The sequence below is a fragment of the Triticum aestivum genome, chromosome 7D (assembly GCF_018294505.1).
Source record: "Triticum aestivum cultivar Chinese Spring chromosome 7D, IWGSC CS RefSeq v2.1, whole genome shotgun sequence".
Lineage (NCBI taxonomy): Eukaryota > Viridiplantae > Streptophyta > Magnoliopsida > Poales > Poaceae > Triticum > Triticum aestivum.
This window is the reverse complement of record NC_057814.1, coordinates 156543299-156551526: the sequence shown is the minus strand read 5'-3', so window position 1 is coordinate 156551526 and position 8228 is coordinate 156543299.

Genomic DNA, 8228 nt, shown 5'->3' with positions numbered 1-8228 from the left:
GAAAGAACTGCATCTTTTTCCGGAACACAAAATATGACTTCCCATATATAAATCTTTACCTCTCGACCATTCCGAGACTACTCATGACGTCCGGGACTCCGAACAACATTCGGTTACCAATCATCAAATATCCCAATACCACTCTAGCGTTAACGAACATTAAGCTTACGACCCTGCGGGTTCAGGAAATCATGTAGTCATGACCGAGACACCTCTCCGGTCAATAACCAATAGAAGGACCTGGATGCCCATATTGGTTCCTACATATTCCACGAAGATCTTTTATCGGCTGAACCACGATGTCAAGGATTCAGCTAATCCCTGATATGTCTCCATTATATCTACTTTTCCAAACTCTTTTGCCCTTGTTTTGGACTCTAATTTCAATGATTTGAATGGAACTAACCTGGACTGGCGTTGTTTTCAGCAGAATTGCCATGGTGTTATTTTCGTGCAGAAAATAAAGTTCCCGGATTGACCTAAAAATTTACAGAGAATTTTTGTGGAATATATGAAACTACTGGCGCAAGAATTAAGCAGAGGTGGGCCACCCAGAGGCGACAATCCCTGGGGGTGCGCCCACCCCCTAGGGCGCGCCCTGCAGGCTTGTGGGCCCCCTGGACCTGACCCTAACTCCAACTCTAGAAGTACCTATTCGGGGAGAAAAAATCAAGGAGAAGGATTCATCACATTTTACGATACGAAGCCGCCACAGCCTCTTGTTCTTCATCGGGAGGGCTGATCTGGAGTCCGTTCAGGGCTCCGGAGAGGGGGATTTGTCGCCATCATCATCACCAACCTTCCTTCATCACCAATTTCATGATGCTCAGCGCCGTGCGTGAGTAATTACATTATAGGCTTGCTGGACGGTGATGGGTTGGATGAGATTTATCATGTAATCGAGTTAGTTTTGTTAGGGTTTGATTCCTAGTATCCACTATGTTCTGAGATTGATGTTGCTACGACTTTTCTATGCTTAATGCTTGCCACAAGGGTCCGAGTGCCATGATTTCAGATCTGAACCTATTATGTTTTCATTAATATATGTGTGTTCTTGATCCTATCTTGAAAGTTGTAGACACCTATTACGAGTTATGATCGGCATACCCCAAGGTGACAATAATTGGGATTCTTTCCGGTGATTACCATAGTTTGAGGAGTTCATGTATTCACTAATTGCTAATGCTTTGTTCCGGTTCTCTATTAAAAGGAGTCCTTAATATCCCTTAGTTTCCATTAGGACCCCGCTGCCACAGGAGGGTAGGACAAAAGATGTCATGCAAGTTCTTTTTCATAAGAACGTATGACTATATACGGAATACATGCCTACATTATATTGATGAATTGGAGCTAGTTCTGTGTCACCCTAGGTTATGACTGCTACATGATGAATATCATCCAACACAATTATCATTTTTTGAGAAACTTATGCAGAACTTGGTTCCACAGCCTTGCTTTATTTCATTAAAGAACATATATACAAATCTACATAGCCCATGAAGGGCTTATAAAAACGGAAAAAATAGAAAGTACAATACCTACCTTATGGGGGTAAGTAGGCTATCCACCTAAACAAGTCATCTCTATATCTAGGTTTAACCCTATGTGTCATCAAAGAGATGTCATGTATGGAAGTAGATCTCCATTTATTGAAAGAAGGCCTTTCATTTCTGAAAACCTTCCCATTGCGAACAGTCCAAATGTTCCAAGAGGCTATGAAAACCACCTCAGTGAAGAAGGGTTTAGCAAATCTCTTCTTGCTTGCATGACAGTCTCAATCTGGTCCTCCCCTGGAGGCCAATAGATCTGCAGATAATTCCATACTCTATGGCAAAACCTGCAGTTAAAAAATAAGTGGTCTCTGTCCTCTCTATAGCTCCCAGGGCAGAGCACACCAGCAGGGCAGTCAGAAACATTCCAATGCCTCCTTAGCAACATATCATGTGTGTTGAGCCTGTCCATAATCATCATCCATGCAAAGACCTGGATTTTCATGGTACAAGAAGAGGCCCAAATCCATTTCAGCAGAGGATTAGGGATGATATTAAGGTGAACATAAGTATAATAGCTCTTGGCTTCATACTGCTTTCCATTATGTTTTAACACCCAACAATCAGGTTCAGAGGCCTTTAGCTGAATGTTTTGCACCATCTGCTGTAGGCTAATGAACTCCTGATGAGCATGTTGAGATAGTGGGAGATGAAAAAGAGTCTCCCACTGCTGACAGTCCATGAAATCCTTAACTAAGGCTAAGGTGTCAATGGCATATGAGAATAATCTAGCAAATCTTTGCTTCAAAGGAACAAAAGAATTGTCTAACTGCCAATTATCATCCGAGAACAACACAGTGTCTCCCCGATTAACCTGAACACATGTAAATTCTCTAAACTTATCCATTAGCTTGCAAACATCCCTCCACCAGAAGGAATCACATTATTTAGTAGCATGTGGTACTCTATCATGATAATATGAATTCCATATTAAGTTAACCCAAGGAACATTCTTCTTATTAAAAAACTTGTGCAAATGCTTCATCAAAAGAGCATCATTTTGAACACCCAGGTTCATGATACCTAATCCCCCTTTATTTTGGGTTTGCACACCAAATCCCAAGATACTAGAGCAGGTGCTTTATCATTGCCATTCCTTCTCCACAGACACTACCTTTGTATCCTCTTTAGCTGCTTTAAAATTCCAGGTGGTAGTTCCAAGCTGCATAAAAATAATATGGGTAGAGAGGATAGAGCAGAATTAAGATATTGCAATCTACCACCTTGGGCTAGGAAACCGGAGCTAGCAGAAAGTTTTGTTTCCATGCTATCCCCCACTGGCATTAGATCCATGATTTTGAGCCTCATAATTCCCACTAGTAATCCTAGGTATGTGAAGGGCAGTGTTCCAACCTTACAACCAAAAGAATCAGCCAGCCTAGCCATTTCCACGTCATCCACATTTATAGGTAGCATAAATGACTTATGATAATTTATATGAAGACCTACGGACTATGAGAACTGCAACAACCTGCTTTTAAGAGCCAACAGTTGACCCTCCTCAACAGGCAAGATGATCAATGTATCATCAACATATTGAACTATTGGGTAGTCAGGATCATGGTTGGGGATAGGTAGTTGCAAAAATCCTTTGTGCAACAAATCATTAACAGCAGACTGTAATGTATCAGCAGCCAGTACAAAGAACAAAGGGGAGAGGGGATCTCCTTTCCTAACCCCTTTTTTACAAGAAAAATGCTTGCCTGGTACTCCATTAACCAAAACAGAGGAAGTACCAGTTGAGAGAAATTGTTTTACCCACATTATCCAATTCTCAGGGAAGCCTTTAAATCTCAAGATTTGATGGATGGCCTGATGCTCCAGTGAATCAACAGCTTTTTCAAAATCCAATTTCAAGATAACAATTTTCCTTTTAGACCGATGGCATTGGTGTAAATATTTCAGTGTCCAAGCTGCACAGTCCTGGATAGCCCTTGACTTAATAAAACCATACTGGTTTTTATGTATACACCTCATAATTTCCAACTGAAATCTGTCACTAGACTAATTGATACCTTGCCGGTTCCCAAGCGGGACGCCTCGACTTTTGAGCCAGCACTTGCAGAGCCTAGTTCCATCAACCCCCAACCCAAGACACCATCCTCTACGCCACCATTGTCTCTGCCATTGCCAAGCTCTCCACCACACCCGATGGTGGTTTTCGAGCTCGACCCCATGCGCTATGTGCCTGCTGGGCACAACATCATCGACGGAGGTGAAGCTCGCCTCCCCCAGACCATCGTCACGCCACTGAGCCCAATCGTGCGCCGTCACGAAGCTTTCATGGTGGCCGAGGTAATGCCAGGTCCCCCTCCAGATCAGATTGGGAAAGCTAGAGAGGTAGTGGTGGATTTCTTAGAGCAAAGAGGTCACTTGGTTAGGTCAGAACAACCTTGAATTTGTGGTGTGGGATTGTTTGAGGTTTGTGATGCTGCAGTTAGATTCATCTTAATGAAACAAGCTCCGCAGCCCCTAGGTAATGATTGCTTTCTGCGCTTCTTCAAGCATGATGAGGGGATTGGTTATCGTGGTGCTCAGGGTTTTTGAGATGGATGTCTCATGTTCTTAGGAATACCACTTGATCTCCGTAATACTCGGAATATCCGTGCGGCAATCAATACTCTTGGTACTTTTCAGCATTGGGTCAGTGACGATCCTTACATCGTGCGCACCATTGTTTTTGCATCTTTTCCCGAGGATATACTGGCTCCAAAGGATGTAGTATTTTCTGAATATGCAGCTCAGGGAGGGGCCAGGGTCTCTTGTACTAGACCTTTGTATATTTTGGGGGCTAATTGGGCGGCCCAGATGCCGCCGGATGAAGATCCAATGCTTTTCAATGGCGATCCTCACCCGTTTCCTGGTGATTTCATCCCTGACCACCACAACTTTGTCCTGCCACCTTTTCCAGCTCTTGGGTGAAATGAAAATCCAGTTGCTCCGCCATCGCCAGTGCATGGTTGGGGTCATGCGGTTTGGGGTGAGGAAGATGACATGCAGCAGCAGGATGACATTCAGCCATGGTGCTTGATAATTCTGTAGTTTTTGAGTCTGAATCTAATGGCAACATGAGTCATGTAGGCTCGGATGATGACATGGAGTTGGAGCCACCTGTCAATGATGATGAGGTGGCAGTTAATAATGATCTGGCCATTGTGCCATATGTACTTCCTGTTTGGCCAGTTACTCCTGTGGAGATTCGTTTACCTGTTCTTCCTTGTGGACCGCCTCTGCCACTTGAAATGATATGGAGGAGAGCATTTGAAAAGCTTCTTACTGTTGGAATTCTTGCTCCTGCACCAAATCCAAGGTTCATGCAGCTCAAGCTCAAAAGATCATTTTCGATCCATTGCCTACGAGCTTTTCACATATTGATCTTGATAACTTACTTTCGTTGCTACTGCTGTTATGATCATTACAAAACTGCTGTTACTTTTGCCACTATTACCGTTACTATCATACTACTTTGCTACCAAATACTTTGTTGTAGATGTCGGATCACGGGTTCCGGCAAAACCCTTAAGGTTCGAACACTGGGGTGCGCGCGGAGATCTCCTCCTTACCAATCTACGCCCTAGCTCGCTAAGACCTCGCGGACGAACTCGACGAACTCGCAACACAAAGACACATGATTTATACTGGTTCGGGCTACCGTTGTGGTGTAATACCCTACTCCAGTGTGGTGGTGGTGGATTGCCTCTGGGGCTGATGATGAATAGTACAAGGGGAAGAACAGCCTCCTGAGGACGAGGTGTTCTTGTGCTCTGCGAGCTTGTGGATGTGAGGATGGGAGGTCGAATCGATCCCAGATCCGTTTTCTCCTCCCTCTACGGTGATGGCTAGCTCTACTTATATAGGCCCTGGTCCTCTTCCCAAATATTGAGCGGGAAGGGAGCCAACAACGGCCAATTTGAAAGGGGACAGCTAGTACAGCTTATCCTGACAAAAGCGGTCTTCGCCAACGAAGGCTCTGGTGATGACGCCGTCTTGGGCTCCATGGTGACCTCCGTCCTTCCGTCCTGCTGGTCTTGGTCTTGTTGCACCGATATGGAAACCTTTTCTTGATGCCTCGGTACTCCGCGCCTGCGCCAGCCTCCTTAGTGCCAAAGAGGAAACAAGGACGCTGCGCGCGCTGGCGCCTGCCTGGTCTTGATCGTCATGGCTCACGTCACGAGAGCCACGCGAGGTTTTCCCTGCCTTGATTTCTTCGCTCCTTGCGAGGCAGCCTCGTGAGGCCGCTCCTGAGGAGGTCTTGCGTCGTCCGCCCCGCGAGGCTTGGCCCCTCGTGAGGGTCTCGAATGTCTTGTTGATGAAGATGGGCCATACGGGCCTGCTAGCACAGCCACACCATGGGCCGCAGGCAGGCAAGTCTGGGGACCCCCGTTCCCAGAACGCCGACAGTAGCCCCCGGGCCTAAGGTGCGCTCGGGCTTGGCTTCGAGGCGAAGCCAAAGGTCAAGCGCGGAGCGCCGCGGGCCCCAAAAGCCGGCGGCCTCGGTTGACGCGTGGCGGTTGATTGGACGTGGGCGTCTCCGCTCCCCCACGCTGCCTTCAAATCCGCCTGGCTATGCGGCCCCCGCAACCTACACAGTTATTCTTCCATCGCCCACACCTTGCTCAGCAGTCAGGACCACATGAGGATTCAGAAGTCCGTGCTCCCCCTTGGGACGCAGCCAACGGTGCTCAAGGTCCTGACATGTGTCCCTTCACTGGACGACTTTCTTGGGAAGAACTGTCTGCTGTACCGCTGCAAGAACAAGGCTGAATTTGCAGGGAGCATGCCTCCCTTTGACGAGTGGGGACTGCGTCCGGACGGCCTGGTGGGGTCTTGCGAGAACCCTGTCAACGTGGCTCCCTTCTTTACCACCGGCGCCCAGCCCGTCCCGAATGTGGGTGCAGGGGGACGAGCGTCGCGGGAGGCTGGCGGCACGAGTGCTGATGTGCAGACGCCACCCGGGGCTCCCGGGGTGCCGTCCTCACGAACCCGTGTTTCTGGGGCGTCGGCCGCTGAGACGACGCAGCACGCGGCTCCCGAGGCCGAAACTCCGGAGGCCTCGGGAGGTCGCGATGAGGCGGCGCCCGACTGTTCTCCGCAGCCAGGCACCCCTAAATTTGTACTCTCAAGCACTTCTCCGGCTGCACCCCGCACTGGGCGCCACGTTCAGTGCTTCGGTCGCTTTGTGTGGACTTCGAGGAACTCCGCAAGAGGAAAAGATCTCCGAGCGGCAGCGGCATCTTCGGGCCATTGAAGCGACGAAAGTACATCGCCGTCGACGAGTAAGTACTGCACCTTGTAATCTCGTGATTGCTGCTTTCCTTCCTGACGTTGGCTCTTCAGGTCCCCTTCAAGCAGCGGGCCCCGACTGGCCGGGGCTCCTCGTGAGGTCGGGCCGGCACCTAGAGCGGCACTAGCCCCCAGCCCCCTGCTGAGAGGGGGTGCGTCGCTTCAGGTCCCGCCTGCAGCCCCCGTGGCGGAGGACGAGGTGGGGCATGCGTTGGAGTTCGAGCGCGGGCGGAGCGTCGTTCATCATGAGCTCTTCCGGGAGGCAATGGGCGCGATAAGCCGACTTGGTGAAGAACTCGCGGGTGTCGACTCGCGCCTCGAGGCCGAAGGTCTTTGGCTGGCGGAGGAAGGACGTAAGCTGAGGGTGGCTATCAACCTTGGCCACTACCAGCGTGATCTTGACCATGCTAAGGCTGAGGCGTCCCTCAAGGCTTCCCGTGAGGCTTGCTCCCGAGCCTTGGAGGAGGCTCGTGAGGCTGACCGCTGTCGCGAGGCTGCGAAGAAGCGCGCGTGGGAGCACCAGACCTGGAGTGCGTCCCTGGAGCAGCAGGTGGAGGCGCGCAAGGCCGCCCTTGCGTCGCTAAGGGGGACGCCCACCATGGAAGAAGAGATCCGGAAGCGTGAGGATGCGCTGGCTCTGGAGGCCGTCGAGCGCAGCCTTGAGCTTGAGCGGCTGGAGACGAGGGAGCGCCAACTTGCCAAAGAGGAAGATGCCATTGGCACACGCGAGGCCAAGGCTCAGGAGGAGGTTGATCGCCGGGTGGCCGAGGCTCGTGCAGATCTGGACGGTAGGATGACTTGAAGTTGAAGCTTGCGGGGACGGAGGACGCGGGTAGGGCTGCCGCCCTTAGGCCCAAGCTGGCCGAAGTGGAGAGGCACCAGAAGGCCACGGCAGCCGCCCTGGTTACGGCGCAGGCAGAACTGGCTTCCGCCCGCGCCGAGCTGCTCTCCCTCCAGAAGCGGGTTGATGACGCCGAGTCCGTTGCACGACAGAGCCGTGAGGACTTGATCCTGCGGCGGACGCTGGAGCGTGAGCACGCCCCCATGCTCCAGGACCTCAGGGTCAGGGTCAACGCGGCGTTGGGCCATGTGTGTGACGAGAATGCTCCGCGGCCGCATTCGAACGACTACGCCAGTCATCTGCGCTTCTTTGGTGACGTGGTGACGTGCCTGGAGGCTCGGTCTGATAGAGCTCGCCAGCTCGTGGAAGAGAGAAGCCGCGGCCTGCTCCGGCGCGCGTTCTCCCCCGTCTTCAGCCATCTCCGAAACACCTTCCCTGACTTTGACTTCGACGCTGCCATTGCCCCCGTACCGATGGCCATCCGTGGTGACCTGGCGCGGTGGGTGGAGGACAATGTGGATGCGCTGGTCAGAGCCTTCACTTCTGAAGATGAC